The following is a 27,216-nucleotide window of genomic DNA, read 5'->3' on the forward strand; positions in this document are numbered from 1 at the left end:
TCTAAAGGAATTTTTGTACACCAGTCTAAATATGTAAACAAATTATTAGAGAGATTTTACATGGATAAATCTCATCCACTTAGTACTCTAATAACGTCATATCCACTTAGTGGATAAGAACCCATATAAACCAAAGGAAGATGACGAGGATATTTTGGGATCAGAAGTCCTTTACTTAAGTGCTATCGGGACACTTCTCTACCTTGTCAACTGCACTAGGCCCAATATTGCATTTTCAGTAAACCTGTTGGCTCGGTTTAGTGCTGCTCCAACCAGAAAACATTGGAATGACGTAAAACATATCCTCAAATATCTTAAAGACACTAAAGATCTTGGTCTTTTCTTTGAGAAAAACCAAGACACCCTACTAGTGGGTTATTTAGATGCTGGCCATATGTTTGATCCTCATAACGTCATATCCAGACCGGATATATTTTCCTTTGTGAAGGTACCACTATCTCATGGAGATCTATTAAATAAACATTAGTAGCTACCTCATCTAATCATTCAAAGATCAGTGCTCTTTATGAGGCTTCGCGAGAATGTGTATGGTTGAGATCATTGTTACATCATATTCATAGCTTGTGTGGATTAGCGAGTATAGATTATACCCCCACTGTCCTATATGAGGACAATGCAACATGTGTTGCATAAATGAGCAATGGATATGTTAAATGAAATCTTACAAAGCATATTGCACCTAAATTCTTTTATCCTCATGAACTTCAAAAGAGTGGTAAAATACTCGTTTAGAAGGTTTATTCTAGTGACAATCTAGCAGATTTGTTCACTAAGTCCCTACATGCATCCACATTTGAGAAATATTTTCATAAAATTGGTATGTGTAGGTTAGGAAGGTTGTTGTCTTCAAGGGGAGCAATAACATCTCGGTGCACATGAATTATTAGCCTAGAAAACCGACAACCCTTGCAATCCTGAAGATTGAACCTAAAAGGTTTATGGTTGTACTTTTTCCCTTAACTAATTTTTTTTTCCATTGAGTTTTCCTTAGTGTAAAGTTTTTAATGAGGCAACCGATGCAACACCTGATTATAAATATATTGTGTAATCTTTTCTCGACTAGGTTTTTCCCACAAGGTTTTTCTAGCAAGTTTTTAACGAGGCATGATTATGGAAAAATAATGTCCAAGGGGGAGTGTTATAAAGCTACTATTTATGGACATTATTATTATTTGTATTTGTAATAGCTGTAATGGTTTTTGACATTTATTGTAAGGAATACATTTATTTCCTATATATATATATATCTTGTACTCTTGTACTAAAGAGGAGAGCTAAATATGAATCTTTCTGATCTTTCCACATCTCTTTATTTCTTATTTTTCCTATTGTTCTTCGCGTTCATCAAATTCAACACTTAAGGAGCTAAGGCCTACAAACAAACATGCAATATAGCAATTATTTATCTTGGTTAAAATATTTAAAATTTTGGTATTAAATATGAATTCGAATTAAACTAAAGAGTTAATTTCATTTTTAGTTCTAGAGTAAATTATTTATCAAACGATATTTTTTTTATTTGACTTTTGTTTCTCATTTTTGATTCAATAGTTTAAAAGTAGAGGATAAAAAGGGTTAAGAGTTTTATAATTAGTAAAGGATTTGAATTCAATAGTAGGATAACAATTAGCAAATGTGGCAAACAAACATGATAGTAAGTATTAAATTTGATAGTAATGTACAAAAGCATCTAATCAAACACCACCTATTTTTTACGGTAAGCATGGTAAATTTTTATTATATATTTATATATGAATAGGAAAAGACATGGGTTTGGAAAGAATATATTTAATGAGTGTTATACTTATAGTTATCAATGAAAACGAGGTTCAATTCAGAGTTATTGAGTTCATATGATTCTTCTCTATATATGGTTTTGGACATTGTTTTGAGCTTACGATTGTTGAAAAAATAACATAAAATGACATTTTAAGTGACTATTTTGTGGTACAAACATATGTGGGGTCTACTTTCGGTTTGGGTCGGGTCAAAGTGGATTCTGGTTCTTTGTTGTTAAACAAAGAGATTGATATATTGTATGCTCAAAATGGATAATTGGTGAATGAGAAATTGGTTTTCAAAGTTAACCCATTTGATTTGTAACAATTCGGCCGCACGGCTCAGGTGAACAATTTTGGTAACACAAATCGTGAACCAGAATTGTTCAGCTCGCGGTTGACGATTTGGTTCAGCCTTCTGGTAATTTATTCTGGTTCCTAATATTTAAAAGCAATTTATTCTAGAAAATGGCGTCATTCGCTACCAAGTTTGCTTCTGATCTCATCAAGATTGAACCACTCAACAGTATGAACTATCATAGGTGGTCTGTCAAGATGTTTATTCACTTTGAGGCTGTTGAACTTGACTACATCCTCACCACTGACCCAGAGTCATATCAACCTCCTGCCCAACCTACACCTACTGAGCCTTCCCAGCCAGACAATCAAGTCATGATTATGGATGCAACTCCAAATCCGAAAACACCCCAGCCCAAAAATCCTACCTCACTGTCACCAGATATGTCCAAAGAGGTTCATACTAGGTACGAACAAGACAACAAAACTATGCGTGGAATTTTGCTACAGTTTCCGTCTAACACCCTGCTAGACATATACGCGGGGTACATGTCCGCAAAATTGATCTGCGACATGCTGCAAAAAAAGTATGGTGCGTATGATGCAGGCTGTAAGAAAATATGCAATTAGAAGCTGATTGAACTACAAAATGGTGGACTTAAAGCAAATCATAGAGTAGGTTCATGAGTACGAGAACTTGGTTGTTGATATAGTAACAGAAAACATGCTGGTAAGTGATATGCTGCAAACCTATGCATAGGTTGAAAAGCTACCCGAATCTTGGGTAGAGTTTCAAAACAAGATGAAGCGCGAGACCAAGGACTATACCTGGGAACAAATGGTCAATCATCTCAACATCGATGAGGCATTTCGCCTCAGACAAAGGTCTGTTTCCTTCCCTAAAAACTTAAAAGCTAATGTCATAGAAATCAGTATGAAAGGTGACATGATGAAATCTAGAGGTGGATGCCAGAATAAGCACTAGAAGAAATGCTTCAAAGCCAACAAAAAAAGTTGGTTCAAGAAAAACAAACACTAGACACAAGAGAAAGGAGGCGGGTGCTTTGTCTGTGGGAAGCATGGACACCGCACAACACAATGTTACCACCAAAAGGGGACAAATGATTAGAAGGCCAATCAAGAAAAGGCCAGGGACCAAGCAAACCTGCTGGAAAATGCAAAGGTGGTGGCAACAATGGTGACCCTAGAGGTAAATGTTGCAAAAGGTATGAAGAATGGATAGTGGATACTTGAGCGTCTCGTCATTTATGCTCAAACAATAGACTATTCAAAAATTTCCAATCAAGTGTTGAAGGACAAGGAGAGCAAATCTTAATGGGAAATGATAGTATGGCTGAGGTAAGAGATAGAGGAAATGTAGAAATTAAACTCTTCTTTGGAAAGTACTTAGTTTTAACCAATGTGATGTATGTCCCCTCTTTGCGAAGAAATTTGGTATCATGGCTTTTGTTGATAAAGGCTGGGATCAAATTAGTTTTTGAGTCAGAAAGCATGATAACGACTCTCAGAGGGGGTTATTTGGGGAAGATTTACCCACGTGGCAGGCTGTTTGTTTTTCCTCTCATTTAGTTTACTTTTGAGAACATTGAGAAATTTATGGATAACCTTGCTAGTGGTTCTAGCACTTCTGCTTATATTGTTGTTTCATTTGATGTGTGGCATGGTAGATTAGGATATGTTGGTTTTAAATGCATGAACAGGCTAAAAAAACATGAATATATATGTTGCCAAGTTTGAAAAAGAACTCCTTTTCTCATTGTGAAATTTGTGTTGAGGCAAAATTTGCTAAAAACCCTTTTCCACCGTGAAACATCATACTATATGTGCCTTTGAATTGATTCACACTGATATAGCAGATTTAAAAAATGCTAATACTAGAGGTGGAAAACGATACTATATATATTTATTTTATAGACGACTTTACTCGTTTTTCAAAAATATATTTGCTAAGAACAAAAGACGAAGTAGAACAAAAATTTATGATCTTTAAAACTGAAGAAGAAATTAAGCTAAATCAAAAGATCAAAAGAATATGCTCTGACGACAGGGGTGGTGAATATGAATCTATATCTCTTAAGTCATTTTGTGAATAGTTTGAAATCATTCATGAAGTTTCTATGCCTTACACTCCACAACAAAATGGCATAGTTGAGAGGAAAAATAGAACTCTCAAACAAATGATCAACGCTCTTCTTATTAGCTCAGGTGGACCAAACTCTCTGTGGGGTGAAACTACTCTTAGAGCTAATCACATTCTCAACATAATACCTCATAAAGGGTACGATAAAACCCCATATGAGTTGTGGAAAGGCTATGCCCCAACCTAAAATACTTCAAAGTGTAGGGGTGTTTAGCATAGGTAGGTCTTCCATCATTTAAAATACCTAATCTTGGGCCTAAGACCTTAGATGCAGTTTTTGTTGGATATGAAGAAAATAGTGTTGCATACAGATTTATGTACTTAGACAGTCGGTCTATGTGCGATGCACGGGAGGTTGAGTTCTTTGAGAATGAGCTTGAACAACCTAGGAGAGGTAAGAAACAAAGAACTGATTTTAGAACATACATAACTGAGTTGAATGATATAAACGAAATTTTTTATCAGTTTGTATGTCAGCTAATCTTAGAAGAGGAACCAAAATCCTTTTGAAATTGTTATGCCCTCAATTGATGCTGTTTTCTGGAAAGAAGCCATACAAAGTGAGTTAGACTCTATTAAGTTTAATCACACTTGGGAATTAGTAGATTTGCCCAAAGGGGCCAAACCAATTGGCTACAAATGGATCGTTAAAAGAAAACTTAGACCAGACGGGTCAAGTGAAAGATTTAAGGCAAGGCTTGTAGCCAAGGGCTACAAACAGAAGTTTGGTGAAGACTACTTTTGTACATATCCACCTGTGACTAAAATAGCTACCGTACATGCATTGTTTGCCTTAGCCTCATCTCACAAGTGGATAGTCCATCAAATGGATGTCAAAACAGCCTTCATAAATGGGAATCTAGAGGAAGAAATCTACATAGAACAACCACCTGGATGTGTCGATCCAGGGCAAAAAAGAAATGTATGCAGACTTATAAAATCTCTGTAGGGACTAAAACAAGCTCCCAAACACTAGTATGAAAAAATTCATAAAATAGTTTTGGATCTGGGTTACTCGATTAACATATCATATGCTTGTCTATACTAGAAGGAGATTGAGTCTAGCTGTAATACCCCGGATTTAATTCAGGCCTTGAACTCCGGTAATTATTCCTACCATGTGATTAATTTTATTAATTGGGCTTCGTTCTTTAAATAGAGATATATTTCATACTCTAATTTATTTAATTAATAAGAGGGCCCAATTCCTTGATTTAATTTTTGTAAGGGATTTTCCATTTGAGCCATTTTTATCCCTTATGGTGAATTAAATATTTAAATGGCCCAATCTTTGAAGGACCATGTTTTATATTCATTGAATTAATATTTAATTGGATAGCCCATCCCTTTTAAGATGAGCACATACTCTATTCTAACACCCTAATGTTATATACACTATGTATGTAATGATTTCTAAGGTTCATATAAAAGCCTCATAATAATAATTCCTAGCCTCTTTCCTTCTCCTGCAAAAGACTTCCATCCCCACTTTCATTTCCAAAAACCCTACACACACACCACCCTTCATCTTAGCAAGATTTCAAGAAAGGTTGCTCTTTTAGGAATTATGGTGCTTGTGTAAGTACTAATCTTTAGATAGATTGCATTTCTTCTCATGATTTCTTAGTCTTTTCATAAGTTATTATTATTTTTTCTTTGGGGATCCTTGGGTTAAAGATGATCAAGGAGGTGATGTTGATTTGAGGGATTGAGCATATGAGAGGTGAATGCTTTGGATTGTTAAAGCTTCAAGAGGTAATCTTCAATGTTACACTAAAACCTACTTTCACTCTTAAATCTATGAATATTTTTTGGTGTTATGGAATCCTGTGGAATTTCTTGGGGTTTAGCCTTTGATTGTTGGATTGTTGAACCTATATTGTAGATCTATGGACTTGTGTTCATTATCCTTTCATCTTGATGAGTATGAGTATTTATTGTTATGGATTCCATGTATTATTTGGCTTTTGAGATGTGAAATCTGTGTGTTCTGATCATATTTTGTATTCTGGATTGGATTATCGTGTATTGTGTTTTGGTGTAGGAGTCACTACAAGAAAAATCGCGAATCGCGACAGACATTATTCCGTCGCGAATTGGTGACGGATCTGGCGACTAAATTGATTCCCTTGCAAATTCGCGACGGAAATTTATTCCGTCGCTATATTTCGCGCAATGAGAAATAAAACCCGTGAAATGGTGGCGGCAAAATATTTGCGATAGATTTTGCGACAAATTTAAGTTACGTCATCCTTATAGCGACGGAAAGAAATTCCGTCGCGAAAAGGCGATGCAATTGACGACGGAACAAATTCCGTCGTGAAAAAGAAGAATATATTTTTGGGCTTAGTTAGGTCGCGACGGAAAAATGCGATGGAATATATTCCGTCGCGATTTATTCTGTAAATTTTATTTCTCTCCTCTATTAAACGACGTCGTATTACTGATTTTTTTTAAAAATTTCAGCCCCAAAACTTTTAATTCATGATTTATTTTGAAAATTTAATCTCAGCCCTAAATTCACGATAGAGTCCACGCTTCAGCCCTGAGTAGTAGTCGACCAAGGGTTAACGAAAGAGACTCCAAAGCTGCACTGCCGTCCACCGTCCACGACTGCTGACCAAGACCGCCGTTCACGACTCCGAAGCTGCACTGCCGACCGTCGACCGCCGACCTGTCACCGCCAACAGCCCACTCGTAACTCGTAAGTCAGTGTTCAAATTTGTAGAGCAAAAGAAAATTTAGAAAATTCTCAATAAATTCGTAAGTCAGTCGAAAGAAAATTTAGGAAATTTCTAGAAAATTGAACTGTTTTATTTGTTATTGTTTGCATATCTCTCTTGTGAAATTTGGGCATAATAGCGGAAATTTCAAATTGTCCGGAGTCGTAAGTCGTAAGAGTAGGTCCTGTGCATTCTTGTTCGTAGCAAAAGAGCAACTTATTGTGTTTCCCAAGTAGGTATTCCAAGGATTCCCAACTTCTTTTATTTATGTTAGATTTTATCTTGTTCTTCAAGTGTGGAAGCAATGGATAACTAAGTATAGTTCAATTTTGAATACATGGATGATCTGCATATGAAAATGTGTTTACGAATGTGTATGAGAATACAATTTAAGATTTGAATTGTAAGTTTTATTAAGTTGTGAGAAACTGAAGTGTATTTGGGGATGCTTTTTTGATGGTGTCCCAACTGATGTCTACTGAAATTTTATGTTTTTACTACTAATGAACCTATGCATGCTTTAAGTGATCATAAAAGCTTTGACTTACTACTGCAAATGCTTGATGAGTGTTGTATCATGCTTTCTTAATATCACAATTGTGTCCTTAAAAGCTTTGACTTACTATTACAAATCTGCAATAGGATATAGACTTGAATAGAAGAAGCCTTTCATTTGAATTGCATGTTTTTTGACTATGCTACGAACCACTGTGTTATTTACTTGCCTAAGAGCCATCTTTGCTGTTGAAACATTTTCTAAATATTTAATCAACCATCAATCTCCACTCCAAATCATATAGAAAGTATTTAATCAACCATCAATCCCGATTTGATTTATTTAATTAACCAGTCACCTTTAGAGAGAAGTGCCCTATCCAGCTAACCTTGATTCACTCTTTTAATGGGAATTAATCAACACTTCTCTCTAAAGGTTAGCTGGATAGGAAAGTAATCAACACTTCACCCATTAAATACTCCATATCTACTAGGAACTAGGCAGTATTTAGGCAGATTCGGAAAGATAGGAAAGAAAGAGGGTAGTGTTGACTAATTCCCATTAATGGAGTAGTAGGAACTAGGCAGTATAGGAACTAGGCAGTATTGAGGCACTAGGTAGTGTTGATTAATTCCCATTAATAGAGTAGTAGGAACTAGGCAGTATAGGAACTAGGCAATATTGAGGCACTAGGCAGTGTTGATTAATTCCCATTAATGGAGTAGTAGGAACTAGGCATATAGGAACTAGGCAGTATTTAGGCAGATTCTGAAAGATAGGAAAGAAAGAGGGCATATAACTAGAGCAACACTAAGACCTATAAGAACTAGGCAGATACTGAAAGATGCTAATTGAAAGTTTATTCCAAGTTATCATATCATTGGTGGAAAATAAATACGGGGAGCACTTGTATACTTCCAAATATATTCAATATAACTAGAGGAACACTAAGACCTATAGGAATAATGACAAAGCAACTAGTGCTTACTAGAAATAGGTTTATAGTTCTGGTTTGAACAAATAACTAGCAGTTCCTTGTGCAGTTATATGGTTATAAATATTCGTTTAAATTAATTTATACTCCATTTATGGTGGTTTTACTTGTATTTTCAAATGTATAATGTTGGTGTAATTTGTAAGTACTTGTTTTTCCCATGGAACAATATAACTTCAGTCACATGATAATAGTTGGTTATTATTCCTTTAAATGAAAATTTTCTTTTAAATGATAATAGGTTTATAGTTCTGGTTTGAACAAAAATTTCTTTTATTTTCTTCATTATTCATTATCATTCTTTGATGTAAATTTATAGGCATCTAGAAATGAGTAATATAGATAGAAGTTTGATGTATCAAAGACGAACTGAACGTGGTGATCTTAATAAATTTTATCGAAGGAGTGGAAACATTTATTGAGTTCGCAAGCAGTAAGCCGGATTTCATGGATGGAACTAAAATTCGATGTCCATGTAAAAAATGCCGTCATATCTCATTTGAAGAAGATGAGATTGTGAGATTTCACTTGTGCAAATTTGGTTTTGTGCCAAATTACTTTGAGTGGAATAGACATTGAGAAATGTCACGCAATAGAACGTCAATGGGGTTTGATGCAAATTGGAGTTTAAATGAGCAAAATGAACCGTTGGAATCATATCAGCAAATGATTTTTGATGCTGCTGGTCAAAATCTCATAGCAAGGAATGTGGGTGAGGAGCCAAATGTAGAAGATAAAAAAATTCTTCGACATGTTAGATGCTGCTAATAGACAATTATGGTCTGGTTGTGAAAAGTTGACACAATTATCTGCTGTGGCTCGATTGCTAAACATAAAGACAGAATATCATCTACCAAAGCAATGCTTTGATGCATTCTGTCAATTATTTAAGGATGGTTTACCTAAAGACAATAACATGGTTGATAGTTTTTACCAGACGAAGAAACTAATACAAGGGCTTGGGCTACCAGTGGAGAAAATTGATTGTTGTAGGTTGGGGACTTGGGGTGCATGCTGTATTGGGGTGATGGTAAAGATATGCTAATTACATAAGTAGATTAAGGAAAAATCCAAGACCTGTCTATATCCCACCAGAAATATGGACAAAGTGGAATGAAATTTGGAATTCTGAAGAGGGCAAGAAGAAAACAGGATTGGCTAAGAAAAACAGACGTGGAGGAGTTTTAAATGGAGTTGCTCAATCTACCCATACCACATGGTCAACACCTCACGTAAAAGTTGCAGCTCAACTTGTAAGTTCATTTGAATTGTTTAAGTTATAAGTATTATGTTATTGTATTTGGTTGAAAATCATAATTATGTGTTTATTGTGTTAAAATCAATTATGTCTTATTGTGTTAATTTAAAATTTTATTAAGCTGTGAATAAAAATCATTGTGATTGTGTTTGAATTGATGTTTAAGATTATAATTGAATTGTATTATATATTGAACAGGGAGATAGTCCTATTTATAAAGGAAACTTTGCCGAATTTTTTCTTACTTTTTTCTTTAAAAATTGTTTTTGTTTGTAAAATGTAATTTGTAGGAAGGACAATTGAGTCATTATCCATCATATTATGAACTTTTCAAGCATACACATACCAAATAACACGATGGGGAAACATTCATAATTGAAAAAGCCAAACAAATTCATGTAAGTTTAATTTATTTTTATTTTTAAAAATATATATAACTTCACATACATTTTGTACTAAATTTCTTACATATTTTAGGAACAAGTTGCAACGCAACGGGAGATGTTGACAGGAACTGGGGAGCAAGTGGATGATAATCAATTATATTATGATGTGGTTGGTGGACATGAAAAGAAAAGAAGGATTTATGGACTTGGTTCATATGGTTGTTCTGTTGTTAACGGTTCAACTAGTGCACTTCTGGCAATATGACTCCAACATCTCGACCACCCGACAATGCTACTTCTGCAAGTGTACAAGATGAAATTCAGAGTTTGAAGGCTACTATTCTCCTTATGCAACAACGACTTGATGCTATTGATGGCGGAAGAGCGGGTACTTCATCATCACCTCCATCTCAAACCGATTAATTTCAATATGGATTGTTGTTTTTGAAGACTATTACATTATTGCTTAGACTTGAATTGACTATTATTATGTATTAAATGTGATTGGATAATGTATTATTACTTGAACTTAATGTGAATTGATAATATTTTAGACATGTTATATTTTAGAGTCATTTTCATTTTTGGTCCTACTATTATTGGGGCATTGCCAATTCTAGTCCACCTCATTAATTTTTGCCACATTGCGACCAATCTTATTTAGTCATTGCCACTTTTAGTCCACCGTTAAAATTTTCATCAAATAACCGTCCAAAACAGGGGTATTTTGATCTTTTCATGCTTTGATAATCTCCTTTACCCTTTGTAGTGGTTTTCCTTACAGATTTTCATCTAATGAAGAGGTCCGGCGAAAGCCATGGCTTTGTAACGTGACTCACATGGCTTTCGCCGGACCTCTTCAATGGATGAAAATGTGTAAGGAAAACCACTGCAAAGGGTCAAGGAGATGACCAAATTAAAGCATGAAAAGACAAAAAATACCCCTATTATGGATGACAATTTGACGAAAATTTTAACGGTGAACTAAAAGTGGCAAGGATTAAATAAGACTGGCTGCAATGTGGCAAAAATTAATGAAGTGGACTAAAATTGGCAATGTCCCAATAACGATAGGATGACTCTACCTTAATGAAGTGGACCAAAAATGTAAATGACTCTATATTTTATTTTAGAATTAATAGTGTCTTTTATATTATTGTAGTTTAATATTAATATTTTGAAATTAACTATTACTATTTGAAATGCTAATTTAATATAAATTTTTAGAAAAATAATTCAAAAATTGTGACGGAATCGCGACATAATATAAATTTTGCGACGGAATAGTTGATACAAATAAATGCGACGGAATTGCGACGAAAAATAATTCCGTCGTTAATTTTGCGACGACATTAATATATAGCAATGAAATATTTGTTGCGATGATTGCGACGGAATAATTCCGTCGTAAAATAATGCGACGGAAATTATTCCGTCGTAAACACTACGACGGAATAATTTCGTCGTCATTTCGCGACGAAAGTTATTCTGTCGCGATATTTTGCGACGGAACTATTCCGTCGTCTATCAAAATACGACAAGGCAATAGACGACGGAATAAATTCCGTCACAATTCCGTCGCGATTTACGATTTTTCTTGTAGTGAGTGGTGTACTGGAATTGCACTTGCGGTGAGTTTAGGCGGTATAATGTGTCCCGCCTGGGTGGTCCGAAAGTGTAGTGGTGGAAGGTGGTGATCCGCTGGGTGGCCCTGTTCCTCCTCGCGGAAGAGAACGGCGGACCATGGCACTCCGCCAGAGTCTTCCGTCAATAGAGGCGGAAGGTTGAGGCGATTCGTGGTGTTCCGCCAGAGTGTTCCTTCAGTTCATTTCGGGTTTTGTTCTAGTAACTATTTTATGGTCTGTTGACTCTGTTTCTTCACCTTTGATTTTGGAATATGTCCTGAGCATGTTATTGAGTATTCTACCTTAATTGTTGAGTGATTATTCATGATCATTGGTCATTTATCTTGACTTATTGAGCTAGTATTGTTGGTTGATTATTTGGTTATTATGCTGAGTATGTCATGTGTTCATATTCTGAGTTGAGCATTGTTGGTTTAAGTAATTCGTTTGGGAATGAATCTGAATTTGGTATGTGGAGACATTGAGTCCTTATGAGTATTCCTTTGGCTTATTGAGTCTTTAATATCCTTTGGGAAGTGGTTGGTGGAATTATGGCTTTACTGGTGGTCAGTATTGTGAGAGGAATTGTTTGGGCTTCATGTCTCTGTGATTGGGTTCGTATGCCTCTGTGATATATGGGCTTGTATGCCTCTGTGGTAATGGGCTTCGTGCCTCTGTGGTAATGGGCTTCGTGCCTCTGTGGTTGGGCTATATGCCTCTGCGTTCTGACATTGGTATGGTGGTTTGGTATGATGGTTGGTATGGTGGTTTAGTGGTTGTGGTTTGGATCTTATCCCTTGTATTGTGGTTTTGGGGTCACTCTGAGAGAGTGATGTGAGATTGTGTTTGGTTGGTTTCACTTGTGGTTATTCTGTTGAATTTATGACTCAGTTGGTATCTTGTTATAGACTTGCTGTCTTATGCATTCGTTACTTGATATTGGATTCATTTGGAAATGTCTTTGGTTTGTGATTCGTTCAGTTTATTGATTGTTGAGTCATCTGGTTTTAAACAAAGAACATTTTCGTTGGCGTGTATATTCTATACGCGTGCGTAAACCTATTTACAACCTATGATATACTATGTATTTCTCACGAGTGTGAGCGGTTGATTACTTAGAATTTCTTTGCTAATGTTTTCCTAACTGTTTTCCAAGTATGGAGTAGATTGAGCCGAGAGTGCGCTAGAGATAGATCTACTTCGTCCTATGCTTAGTCAAGTGATCTGTTTAGATTTTTTCAGGCCTGTGTGTCTTAGACTATGTTTTATGTATTGACTATTTCAGTTGTGTTTCCTTATGGATTAGTATTGTGGATTCTTAGCCAGTGCATCTAGGTTCAGATTTGCCTAGATGTGGCATGACACGCTTTTGAGTACTAGTATGCTTCCGCTTTATTCTGTTGTTAGTTCTGAGATTTGCTAGGTTTTATATTAAATTTATGCTTATCTCAGCATGAAAATTTAGAGGTTTCACACTAGCACTGTACTTATATGTATCTATATGTAGATGACATGCTAATCTTTAGTTCTAATATCACTGCGATAAAAGAGACTAAAAAGTCTCTATGTGATAAGTTTGACATGAAAGATTAGGGGAAGCCGATGTGATACTTGGAGTAAATGTCATAAAAGGAGAAGATGGCTACATGTTATCACAAAGTCACTACACAAAGAAGTTATTAAAGAAATTTGATAGCTTTGAGGTGACCCCGACTCAAACTCCATATGATCCTAGTGTAAAACTATAAAAAAAATACAGAGGCAAGAGTGTTTCAAGAAAAATATGCGAAAATAATTAGAAGTCTGATGTTCTTAATGAACTATACAAGACCTAATATTGCACTTGCAGTGAATAGACTCTGTCAATACACGCACAGTCCAAGTGAAGCACACTGGCATGCACTAAGACGAGTGTTGCATTATCTAAGAGACACCAAGCACAATTGACTAGGGGGCTTCACTATTCTAGTTTTCCTGCTATCCTAAAAGGATACTGCAATGCAAACTGGATCAATGGCGGTGATGACATCAGCTCCATTAGTGTGTATGTATTTACTATGGGCAGAGCAACAATATCGTGGAAATCCACCAGGCAATAGTGTATAGACATATCAACAATGGAGGCTGAATGCATAGATATTGATCTGGCTAGGCAAGAAGCCAAGTGGCTAAAAAACCTGCTTGCAGACGTACCATTGTGGGGGTGTACCACACCATCAGTACCCATACACTGTGATTCACAAACTACTATAGTGTGGCAAAGAACAATGTCTATAATGGAAAGAGAAAGCACATAAGAGTCAAACATGAGTCTTTAGATAATTAATTGTGAATGGAGTACTCACATTAGAATATGTGAAGTTTGAGAGGAATATTGCAAATCCTCTCACAAAGGGTCTAAATAGAAAGGCCATTCTTGACACATCACATCAAGGGAGATGAGTTTAAAACCGTGAGGTAAGGAATTCATGATGGACACCACAATCGTGGTCAACCGCAATCATGAAAAGACTTACATACTCATGTGAAACTGAACATGAGATGTTCTTAAATAAATGGTTTACATAGAGGTAGATATCAAAAGTCAAAGAGTTTGACTTCTGAAGAACTTGCATATTAAGGGTTGATGTGTGCACATGAGTTCAAAACTACACACTTCTTAATGAGTTCAAGACATAGTTCACTCTTGAGAAGTAAGTTACTCAAGTCACTACGTGTTAGTTCAAGTTTAAACACTACCATTAAGATCAGCTCTTGTGTTTCGCTTAGACATCATTCGCTCCTACATCTTTTTGAATGTGTGGAGGATTGTTGGATATAACATTCAATAAGCCAATAAGGTGTAGTTGCCTATCAACCTTTTTTTCCACATTACTAATATACAGAACTGTATAATAGAATACACATAAACACTCAATAGAATACACAGAATTACACATAACGGGAATTGGACGGACGGAACGGTGTCCGTTGTACATCAACTCCCCACTACTTAGTTAAACGATATCGTTTCGGACCAGGGTCCACAATATAACGATTGCAATGAGATGGGTTATTTATTATTTATTTTTATTTTATTTTTATTAAATTATTATTTTTAGTCTTTCAAGTATAATAATTTTGATATTTTTGTCATTAGCTGTTAAAATCAACAAATTTTCATCACCAAGTTACTCCCCCAAAAAATCACAAATCCACTAGTATATTTTCTATCATTTGGATCTCTAGCCCAATCTGAATCCGAAAAAAAAAAACATGAATATCCATAGACCACACTTAGTAATATGAAGACCAAAGTGTAGAGTACCTTTAACATAGTGTAGGACTCTCTTGAGCATACTCCAATGTGACGTGGCAAGGGCATGCATAGGCTGACAAAGCTTAGTAACGGCATAAACAAGATTCGGTCGAGTAACTATAAGATACTGCAATGCACCAGCAAGACTATGAAATTGTGTTGAATAAGCATTCAGTACCTTAGAGTCTTCCTCAGTTTGAGCCAATGAGACAGGCGTAGCCAAGTCCTTGCAGTCCACCATGCCAGCACGTTTCAGAATGCCCTTCATATACCGATATTGCGAAAGAAGCAAGCCACCATTATGAGACACCATCTCAATTCTAAGAAAGAAAGTGGGAGCACCCATGTCCCGCACTTTAAATTCAGCAGCCATCCTTAACACAAGACCAGACACACGAGCAGAGTCGAAACCCATAACCAAAATATCATCAACATATACAAGTAAATACAACTGAATAACACCAGTAGAATAAACAAATAACGATATATCAGTTTTGGAGGGACAAAAACCTACATAGACAAGAAAATCATGCAGCCTCGTAAACCAGACACAAGGTGCTTGTTTTAGGCCATACAAAGACCACTGCAATAGGCACACATGAGAAGAATTATTTTTGTCCTCATAGCCTAGTGGCTGATGCATATACACCATTTCAGATAGATTCCCATTCAAAAAAACATTATATATGTCTAACTGTCGAATACTCCAACCCCTCAAAATAGCTAAAGAGAGAAGCAATCGTACCGTAGTGGGTTTTACAACTAGACTAAACGTCTCAAAAAAATCCTGACTTGCGACCTGGTTAAATCCCTTAGTTACTAACCAGGCTTTATAGCGTTGAACAGACCCATCAGCCTTTCGTTTTGTACAAAACACCCAATTACAGTCGACAATATTCATACCAGTCACAAATGGCACCAACTGCCAAATGTTATTCTGAAATAATGCATTAAACTAGAGGTCCATAGCCTCTCTCTACTTAGGATATAAAGCAGCTTGAGAATAACAAGTAGATTCTAGCACACCAACCTACAAAACCAAAGCGTAAGGTAGATCACGAGAATGAGACATGCTACGCAAAACCATAGAATGAGATCGTGGAGCGGCTGACGAGTCCGGGCATGAGCATGGCGTGTAGCATCAGGCTGACACAGTGTTGTGGCAGTAGTGAACACGAATTCAATCGAACCACCTTGAACGTCCAGTCCAAGAGCAACGAACACGGCCTCCTCAAACAGCTGATGGCTAGACTCATCATGCAAAGCCATGCATGGAGAGACAGACATTGTAGACACACCTCACAACTCCACCTTCAAATATCCACTATCATGTACACTCAAAGTAGAGGAAAAAAGATAAATGGATTCATCAAATCGAACGTGTCGACAGAGGAATACCTTGTTAGTAGTTTACATCCATACAACGATCACCACGAAATGACTCAGTATAACCCAGAAAAACACAAGGAGCAGATCGGAACTGTAACTTATTACGATTGTAGGGACATAACAGAGGAAAACATAGACAACCAAAAAATCGTAAAAAAGAATAAGGTAGAACCAAACATATCTAGTATAATCATCCACAAATAACACGAAATAATGGAAACCATTCACATAAAGTAATGACGCAAGGCCTCAAATATCAATGTATATGTATTCTAAAACATGAGAACTAGAACGTTCAATACGAGACAAACGAAAACGAGAAGCTTTCTCTATTTGATAAGCAGAACAAAGAGACGAACTAATACTAGAGGAATTAATAGAACACGAATGTAAAATTTGAAGCAAAACATAAGCATGAGGATGTCCAAAATCGATTATGCCACAATGAAGAAAAAACACGAGCAACAAAAGCAACAGGACTAGAACCCAAAACTGGCCAAGAGTACAAACCCCCTGACACACACCCTCTAAACAGGACCACCTTGGTGGAAAGATCCTTCACAAAGAAACAGTCAGGGTGAAATTCAAAAAAGACACTATTATCTCTAGCAAATTTTTGTATAGATAACAACGATGTTGAAAGACCAGAAACATGTAACACATTAGATAACATAAAATTCCTAGACCTAGTGGCTACCGAAGCAAGACCAACACTAACAACAGGCAAACCTGTTCCATTACCCACACGCAACGTATCTAGCCCATCGTAGTGAGCAATAGAGGACATCATAAACGGATTAGAAGTAGCGTGATTTGTGGCGCCCATGTCTGGAAACGACTGATGAGACCCAACAAAATTGATATCATCTGTTGGAAAAGCCATGTGCGCCTGTGGACCCGGAACCTTAGAGTACCTGCAATAACAAGTCAAGGCCGAATGACTCTGTCCATTACAAATTTGACAATGAAGATTGGACCGAGATCGATTCCCACAACCCCTACCATGCTACTACCATCCGTGCCCGAAGCCACATTGCTCTAAAGATTGCCCTGTTTGACCTCCACGGTGAACTGCCAAGGTAGTAGAAATACCACTGCCTGCCTATTCGTCACCGCCACAATGAACTCCTACGCCGTAAGAAAATCTGATAACTCCATCAGGGTGAGCGGATCACCCTTGGTCAGTGTAGCCACCAACAGCCAGAACTCCGATCGTCAACCTTGAAACACACATAGATTCTAATCGTTGAGGCTAAACGGTCATCCATCTAACGACAAATCCTCTACGATGACCTGTGCTAGGCCAAGATAGTCGGCAATGGAGGCATCGCCCTGTCGAAGTACCTATAACTGGCCAAGAAGCCGGAGGGCGTGAGCACGAATGGTGGAACCAAGACTCTGCACGATAGACGTCCACAGCTGCCAGAAGGTTGCCCTGCCGAGGGCGAGATGCATGATTTCTTCAGATAAAGAGGAGATCAACATAGACAGGATGGCTTGATCTTGGTTGAACCATGCATCACGGGTAAAGGAGGAAGACACGCCGCCATTGCCAGTGCCGGATAAGTGATGGTGCCATTGACGTAGCTGAGCAATCCTTCGCCACACAGGAAGGGCACCAACTAAGTACGCCAAAATAAATAATTCCTAGCAGTGAGCTTAATCGAGACGAAGTGATGAGCCGACGTTAAAGAATTACTTTCCACAATCGGGGCTATCGCTTCGGAGACAGTCTATTCATATGAGGTGTCAATAGAGTCGTCATGAGAAAGCGAAGCGTTAGCCATAGGACAAACCTGAATAACTGATACTAGATGAGGATTGAATATCTATGAATGTCATTGACAATAGGATAGTACAGAATGTAAACAAGTTAGAATTGAAGAGTTCTAATACAAGACTGCTAATACAATTCTAATAACAATAACATTACTCTTAGAGATAATTTGATACTTTGCATGTCCCTATTAAATTCGTGAAAAATTAATTCTAAGAGATGTGTTTGCTAGGAACAACTCAAATTTGTTAACATGTTTAGTGTTATATTGAAAATGCAATAATTAAATTCACAGAAACATTATTTTAAACATTCGACTTGTCTCAACTTCTTAATATGATTAGAGAATTAACTCTTAAAATATATTCAATGATCATGAAAGGGAAATTACAGCACTTATATACACAAGGAGCCACCCTAAGCTTAGGTAACTAACACAGAAATATTCTAACTAACCCAAGAGACTCTAACTACTCAATACACCCCCTCAAGCTGACGGAGGACAAGGGACTACGCCAAGCTTGACCCGGAGGTTATTAAACCGTGAGGCAGATAGAGCTTTGGTGAAAATATCTGCAAGTTGATCATGCGTGGAAACAAAATTAACCTTGAGTTCTCCTGCTGATACCTTGCCCCGGACAAAGTGGTAGTCTACTTCAATGTGCTTCGTCCTGGCGTGGAAAATGGGGTTGGCGCACAGGTATGTTGCTCCTAAATTGTCGCACCAGAGCACTGGAACTGCCGACTGTTGTAAGCCAAGCTCTCGAAGTAGCGACTGAATCCACACCACCTCTGCAGCTACATCAGCTAGGGCCTTATACTCCGCTTCGGTTGAGGAGCTCGCCACAGTCCTTTGCTTTCGAGACACCCAAGATACTAAGTTCGGGCCAAGGAATACAGCAAACCCTGCGGTGGACTTCCGATCAATAGAGCATCCAGCCTAGTCAGAATCTGAGAAGGCATGCACTACTGGAGACGGAGAGACTTGTAGACGCAGGCCATGGTCCAGAGTTCCTTTTACATACCGTAACACACGTTTGAGAGCCGCCCAGTGGTCTTGTGTGGGGCTGTGCATAAATTGGCACAACCGGTTCACGGCAAAAGACAAATCCGGGCGTGTGATTAATAAGTACATCAGCGAGCCAACTTGCTGTCGATAAGGTGTGGGATCATCTAACGGTGCGGCACCATCGGTAGGATTCGAAGTGGCTGACGACATTGGAGTGGTCAGGGACTTGCACGAGTCCATACCAGCTTTGCGAAGAAGCTCCATCATATACCGACGCTGTGATAAAACCACAGCATCTGCACTGTAAATTGCTTCAATACCCAAGAAAAACCGGGGTCTGCCGAGATCACGGATTTTAAATGCAGAGGATAGTTTTGATAATATACCCTCAACCAATTCAACATCATTTCCCAGTAATAAGATATCATCAACATAAACTAGAATGTATGCTCGCAACTGTCTAAAATCATAAATAAATAAGGATACATCCGTTTTAGAAGGTCGAAACCCAATACGAACCAAGAAGTCATTGAGCCGTGTGAACCAGGCTCGTGGGGCCTGCTTAAGGCCATAGAGGGAACGCTACAACTTACACACATGATGAGGGTAAGCCGGATTGGCGTAGCCAGGAGGCTGACGCATGAAGATATCTTCTGTAATATGCCCATTCAAGAAGGCGTTGTGGACATCAAGCTGTCGCATTGTCCACTGATTTGAGATCGCAAATGTCAAGAGAAGTCTAATAGTGGTCGGTTTGACCACTGGACTGTATGTTTCAAAATAGTCTTCACCTGGTACCTGGTTGAAACCCTTGGCCACTAGCCGTGCCTTGTACCGCTCGATAGTGCCATCGGCCTGCCGTTTGACCCGGAAGACCCATTTACAACCTATGACGTTCATATCCTGCCGAGCTGGTACCAACTCCCAGGTCTGATTGTGCAGGAGTGCATTGAATTCAACATCCATTGCATGACGCCATTGTTGGAGCTTGACAGCTTGCGAATGACAGGTTGGCTCATCATCATCGACCGAGGCTACTAAAGCTGTTGGATTGCGCCTTTGTGTGCAAGTCGTAGTTCGCAGCCGCATGACATGGGTTCGAGTCGTGTTGCGAACCTTTCGTCTGCGAGTTGTCGTGGTCGAAGAAGTTGTTGGCTGAAACGACGAAGTGGTGGCATTGACGGATGAAGAGGTGATCAATTCTCGTGGCTGTGGTGGGACACAAGTCGTAGGCACTTCAATCGGCGGGGGGTGGCGGCGTGTCTAGGTGGACCCAATGTGGTTGGCTGATGAATTTGTGCAGATGCCCAAGGCATGGAGGGCTTAACTGTGGCAGTAGCACAGCTGGCCAATGTACCTGGTGATTTAGCAAAGGGGAACACTTGTTCGTTGAACCGGACATGCCTGGCAATATAAACATGTCCTGTGGCTGTGTCTAGACACCTGTAACCACTGAAAGATTCGGGATATCCCAGAAAGACACAGGATGTAGAACGATAATTCATTTTGTGCTGATTATATGGCCTCAGACACGGAAAGCATTTATACCCGAACACACAGAGTAAGTTATAATTGGGTGACCTATGAAACAGACACGAGTATGGACTTGTATTTTGTGTGACTGGTGACGGCATGCGATTTATCAAATGCACCGCGGACTCAAACGCGTAGGACCAGTATTTTTGTGGGACATGACCGTGGGCCAGCATAGCTAGACCCGTTTCAACAACATGGCGGTGCCTGCGTTCCACACGACCGTTCTGCTCGTGCGTGTGTGGACAGGACTGCATGTGCATGATCCCTGCGGCAGTGAATACTGCATGTAATTTGCGATATTCACCACCCAGGTCCGATTGAATACATTTAATGGAGCAGGAAAAATATTTTTCGACTAAAACACGGAATTTATTAAATATGGAATATATGTCAGTTTTCAATTTCATTGGATAATACCATATGTAACGAGAAAAATCGTCAACAAACAGTACAAAATATCGTGAACCATCAACTGACGGGACTGGTGATGGTCCCCAAATATCCGTGTAAACTAATTTAAGAACGGATTTACTAGAGTGTTCAACACGTGCAAGAGGGAAGCGCGCAGACTTACCCATCTGGCACGCAGTACATATGTTATTAAGGGAACGAAAAGACCCACTAACGGGACATCTAGAAAGAACCTGACGAAGCACTCGAAGGTGCGGGTGACCAAGGCGATTATGCCAGACTTCCGGGGATGCTCTAGCAGACATAAAGGCAACCGGAGACGACGTATTGAGGGAATACATGCCACCTTGGCTGGGACCGCTAAGTAGAACCTGATGGGTGGTACGGTCCTTCACAATAAAATGAGAGGGATGAAATTCGAAGTAAACATTGTTGTCAGTTGTAAATTTGTGTACAGACAACAAAAAAGCACGTAACTTTGGGACATGCAGAATGTTATTAAGAAACAGTGATCATGACTTAGAGGGTATAGAAAACAAACCAGCGTTTAAGATTGACAAACCTGAACCATCGCCAACCCGGAGAGTTTCGTTGCCTGTGTAGGCCTCTACGTTTTGTATGCCATTAGCATGTGGTGTGGCGTGTGAGTTAGCCCCCGTGTCGGGAAACCATACATTTGAAAAGGGTGCAGACTGGAAGTCATCTGGAGGCTGTTGATACGCCATATTCGCACGCGGTGGTGGGGCAGCGATGGGTGTAGTCTGTGCAGTCGGCAACCTTTGATCGGACGCGTCCACGAAGCGGCGGTAACAATTGAGGGCGGTGTGACCGGGAATGTCGCATAGCTGGCAGCGCACGCCTCCACGGCCTCGGTGACCTCGTCCTCGCTGCCCTCTGTGATAGCGTCCTCGTCCACGACCGCCGTCATGATTCGAGTCCTGGGGCGGCGATTGCTGCTGAGCTATCATCGCCGACGGTGCAAGAGGTAGCGGCGCGATGGCGTCTTCTGGAAACAAGTACTGGTGCGTCGACAGGAGGTCCGCCACTTCTGGAATCGTCAAGGGGGCGCTCTTCGTGGTGAGAGATGCCACGAGGCTGCGATACTCCGGTCTGAGTCCCCGAAACACGTGCAAGTTCTGTTCGTTGAGGCCAATCGGGCGGCCTGCCTGAGCAAGTTGTTCAACCAGAACCTGAGCTTTGCCGAGGTTGTCAGCTGGTGTGAGATCTCCTTGGCGCAAATTTTGGAGTTGCGTGAGGAGGCTTAGCGAACGTGCCCGTGACGTCGACCCAAGAGCTGTCTCCACAACCAACCAAACTGACCGTGAGGTGGAATGACCGATCGCCAAGTAAAGGACCTCCTCTGCGAGTGATGAAATAATCATGCTAAGGATGGACTGATCCTGCTGGGTCCATTAGGCATGAAGCGGATTAACCACCGGAGCTGCGGAGGAGGTTGACGCGATAAACTCCAGCGGACAACAATTGGAGCCATCAACAAAACCATACAGATTTTGTCCTCGTAAAAAGGGCACTAGTTGCGCTTTCCAAAATAGGTAATTCGTGGCGGTCAACTTGATAGACACGTAATGGTGTGCTTGATGGAGCATATTTGGGGTACGGGGGTCAGGCACCGCAACCGCGGTGACTATTCGACTAGAAGAGTCAACGGGGACTTCATTATTAACAGGTGGTGGGGGTTGGGCATTGAGGTCGGCCATAGGATCGTTTGAAATGCTTTGATACTAGATTAGAGAATTAACTCTTAAAATATATTCAATGATCATGAAAGGGAAATTACAGCAATTACATACACAGGGAGCCACCCTAAGCTTAGGTAACTAACACAGAAATATTCTAACTAACCCAAGAGACTCTAACTACTCAATAAATATAATATTGTTAATTCTCCAAAATACTATTGTTGTATAAAACAAAACAAAAAAAAAAAAAGTGTAACAAGAGACACAAAAGTAATTGACTACCAAGAAATTAAAAGAATAAAGTCACGTTTAATTAATTCTGAATAATTTTTAATATTTTAAATAATTACTCTTTTAATTGATTTAAACTTTAATCAAATATGCATCAAATACAATGATAACTTTTTCACATTTTAAATTGACAAGAAAGTTTCAACATCTTGAAGTAAGGGGGGTTTGGTCGGATGTAATTAGAATTCATTTTCTACTTTGTTCCATGGCAAGGTAAATTACAGTGTTTGGTTGGATGGAATTGCAATTCTCATTCTCTCTTTTTGCTGAATTGCAATTCATAGGCAACCCCATGAATTGCAATTCAGTGGTTGTGGAAAAAGAAAAAAAGAGAGGAATGACAAAAGTAATTATTATTATTATTATTATTATTATTATTATTATTATTATTATTATTATTATTATTATTATTATTATTACACAAAGATATTTTAGTCTTTATATCATTTTTTTCCTTCTCATTTTTTCAATAATTCTATTTTTTTCAACCTAACAATGTAATTTGAATTTCTACGTTATTCTGACCTTATTCTTTCCCACCGAAATGCAATTAGATGTGACTGCCACAAATGCCAATAATGCTCTCCATCAATCTTGCTTATTTATCAAGGAAAGTGTTATTACAATCATACATTTTTACTACCAGTCATCCAACTTTTGCCGTGCCTTTTTGAACTGAGACTTTGGCTTATGATGAATTTCTAAGAAATTTTCAAACACTTTAATTAAAAAAGTTTCTCCATTTTATTTTGGGAGCACATAACAAATAATAATATTTTCATTCTCTTTGACATTCTCACCTTTTTAATATGAAAAAAATAAGTATGGCCGGATATCTCTTCAAGAGATAAGCTACGTGGCAAGAAAATAGTTGATGAGGGACTATCCTTTGTCTTAATTAAATTATAAAATATTTTTGTGGAAAATAAAAAAGTAACTTAAAAACTAGTTGGGTGGAGATGAGGATAGGGATGACCATATGACATTATGGTGTGGATAAGTGGATTACGCAGGGTATGCAGGGTATATATCACATTGTTAGGAAAAAAAATATGTGGCTCAAATCTTACATGAAGACCACACTCCATGAAGCTAGCAGCATTTTACTCCATCAACCACGTTGCACACTCCTCCATGCATGTATTGTAACTGCCACACATCTTGCGCATTTCTCTCCCCTTTTGTTAGTATAAATAGCTAGCTTAGTTTTGTAATCTAATGCATCAATACATTTGAATTCTTTCTTCCTTCTTTGTATTCTGATGTTTATATATATAATATATATATATTTCCTTTTTAACTCTTTTAATTAAGAGTTCAATATATATATTATTATATTTTCCCATTTCGTCCATTCATTTGTTATTTCTATTATTTCTCTATTATTTAACTTCTATAATTCTCAATTTTCGATTATTCGCTTCCGCATTATTCTGCTATATTCCTAACAAGTGGTATCAGAGCAGTTTTATTGAGAATTATTTTTAAAGATGTCGACTGTTACCAAGTTCGATATCGAGAAGTTCAACGGGAAAATTAGCTTTTCTATCTGGAAGGTTCAGATGGAAGCCGTTCTAACCCAGAACGGTTTGAAAAAAGCGCTAGCTGGGAAGAAGAAGAAACCGGCTACAATGACAGATGAAGCTTGGGAAGATTTGGATGACAAGGCACGTTCAACCATTCAGTTGTGCCTGTCTAAATCAGTTCTACGTGAGGTGATAGGTGAGACGACTGCGTCAGATTTATGGGACGAGCTGGATTCGCTCTACATGGACAAATCTCTAGCGAACAAGCTGCGCCTGAAGGAGCGGCTGTACACAATCCGTATGACGGAAGGTACTTCAATTCAGTCTCATTTGGATGAATTCAATTATATTTTATTGGACTTGGAAAATATTGATGTTGTAATTGACGATGAGGATCGTGCTATTTTATTGCTTGTTTCTCTCCCTGAATCATACAAGCATTTCAAAGAAATTATGCTGTATGGTAATTCTCTGGGAGTCCTAACTTTCGACAGTGTTAAGTCGAACCTATTGTCCAAAGAAAAATTTGACTTAGAAACTAAGTCTGAGGATAAAGGTGGAGGCTTGACTATTAGGGGTCGTTCAATTGAAACGGAGAGTAGCAATAAAAAATCTAGATCCAAGTCCAAAGGACGTAAGTCCAACAAATCCTGTAAGTACTGCAAGAAGGATGGTCATGATGTGACTGAATGCTTCAAGTTGAAGAACAAGCAAGAGAGAGAGAAGAAGTCTGCTGAGGCTAGTGTTGTTGAGAGTGATTCAGAAGGCGATGTTATGTTATCTGTTAGCTCCGGTGACAAACGGAGCGACACTGAGTGGATTCTGGACTCTGGTTGTACATTCCACATGTGTCCTCACAAAGACTGGTTCATCTCTCTGGAACCTGTTGATGGTGGAGCTGTCTTGCTGGGTAATGATACTCAATGCAAGGTTAGTGGAATTGGAATTGTGCAAATTAAAACTCACGATAGCGTTATCAGGACTCTTACCAATGTTCGGTATATTCCTGATTTGAAACGCAATCTGATTTCATTGGGCACCTTGGAATCTCTGGGGTGCAAGTACACAGCTGAAGGTGGAGTTCTGAAAGTTATTAAAGGCTCTCTTGTTCTTATGAAAGCTTCTCGTTCTGGAAGCTTGTACGTGTTGCATGGCAGTACTGTGACAGGTTCAGTTGCGGTATCCTCATCGGTGTCTGATGCTGATCTCACTCAACTATGGCATATGCGTCTGGGGCATATGAGTGAGAAAGGCATGCATATCCTGAGCAAGAAAGACCTCCTCGGTTCAGGTACGGGTAAATTACAATTTTGTGAGCATTGTGTTTTTGGGAAACAAAAGAGGGTCAGTTTCTCTACTGCTACACATCGTACCAAAGATGTATTGGAATATATACATTCTGATTTATGGGGACCGACTAAATTCCAGTCTATGGGAGGCTGTAGATATTTTATGTCTATTATTGATGACTTTTCTCGTAAAGTCTGGGTCTATTTCCTGAAACATAAAAATCAGGAGTTTTCTATTTTCAAAAAGTGAAAAATACTTGTTGAGACTCAGACAGGGAAAAAGGTCAAGAAGCTCAGGACAGACAATGGCTTGGAGTTCTGTGAGTCAGATTTCACTGAGTTCTGTGTAGCACAAGGAATTGCCAGGCACAAGACCTTGCCTGGAAAACCCCAGCAGAATGGTGTTGCCGAACGTATGAACAGGACTCTATTAGAGAGAGCTCGCTGTATGCTCTCTAATGCTGGGTTATGGAAACGGCGTGACTTTTGGGCCGAGGCCGTTTCTACTGCATCCTATTTGGTAAATAGGTCTCCACATTCATCCCTCGATTTCAAAATTCCAGAAGAAGTTTGGTCAGGTAATCCTGTTGACTACTCTATGTTAAGAGTTTTTGGATGTCCTGCATATGCTCATTCTAGTACGGGTAAATTAAACCCGAGAGCTGTCAAATGCATTTTCCTTGGTTATGCTTCTGAGTCAAAAGGGTATCGTCTATGGTCTCCCGATTCTCACAAGATCATTCTAAGTCGAGATATCACTTTTGATGAAAATGCACTACTTTCTTCTGGAAAAGATCGTGTTATTCCCAGTACAGGTGATACACAAAGTACTGGTGAGAAGGTGGAGTTTGAGTTCAGGCCTATGAATAGTATTACTACCACTGATGGTAATACTAAAGATGATGCATCTACTAGTACCGCACCTCTCGTCGAGCAACAACGAGAGTACTCTATTGCCCAAGACCAGCCTAGGAGGACAATTAAAAAACCTGCTAGGTATGCTACTAGTGATGATGAAACTCACTTGGTTGCTTATGCACTTTCAGTTGCACAGGAGTTTGATGGCGATCCATCCTGTTATTCTGAGGCTGTTTCCTGTGCCAACTCGTCCAAGTGGTTGGTTGCTTAGCCTCTTCCTATTGCTAAGTTCAAGCAATGCTTGAGTTAAGCAGATGCTCGTTTAATTTCCACAGTGAATTTGATCCAAGGTGGAGATTGTTAGGAAAAAAAATATGTGGCTCAAATCTTACA

At 38.7% G+C, this 27,216-nt stretch overlaps 1 long non-coding RNA gene across 3 annotated transcripts; it reads left to right on the top strand.

Annotated features, from left to right (window-relative positions):
* The first annotated feature begins 6,784 nt into the window (after window positions 1–6,784).
* Window positions 6,785–10,670, top strand: LOC116024831. 3 transcript variants are annotated; one of them, XR_004099530.1, is made up of 5 exons: window positions 6,785–6,961; window positions 7,120–7,212; window positions 8,790–9,723; window positions 10,019–10,126; window positions 10,206–10,670. It is a non-coding gene; the product is annotated as an uncharacterized LOC116024831 (long non-coding RNA). The 3 variants fall into 3 exon arrangements; XR_004099531.1 differs by having other exon boundaries at window positions 8,874–9,723; XR_004099529.1 differs by lacking the exon at window positions 7,120–7,212.
* Window positions 10,671–27,216: the final 16,546 nt, after the last annotated feature.

Source organism: Ipomoea triloba, chromosome 7 (assembly GCF_003576645.1).
Source record: "Ipomoea triloba cultivar NCNSP0323 chromosome 7, ASM357664v1".
Lineage (NCBI taxonomy): Eukaryota > Viridiplantae > Streptophyta > Magnoliopsida > Solanales > Convolvulaceae > Ipomoea > Ipomoea triloba.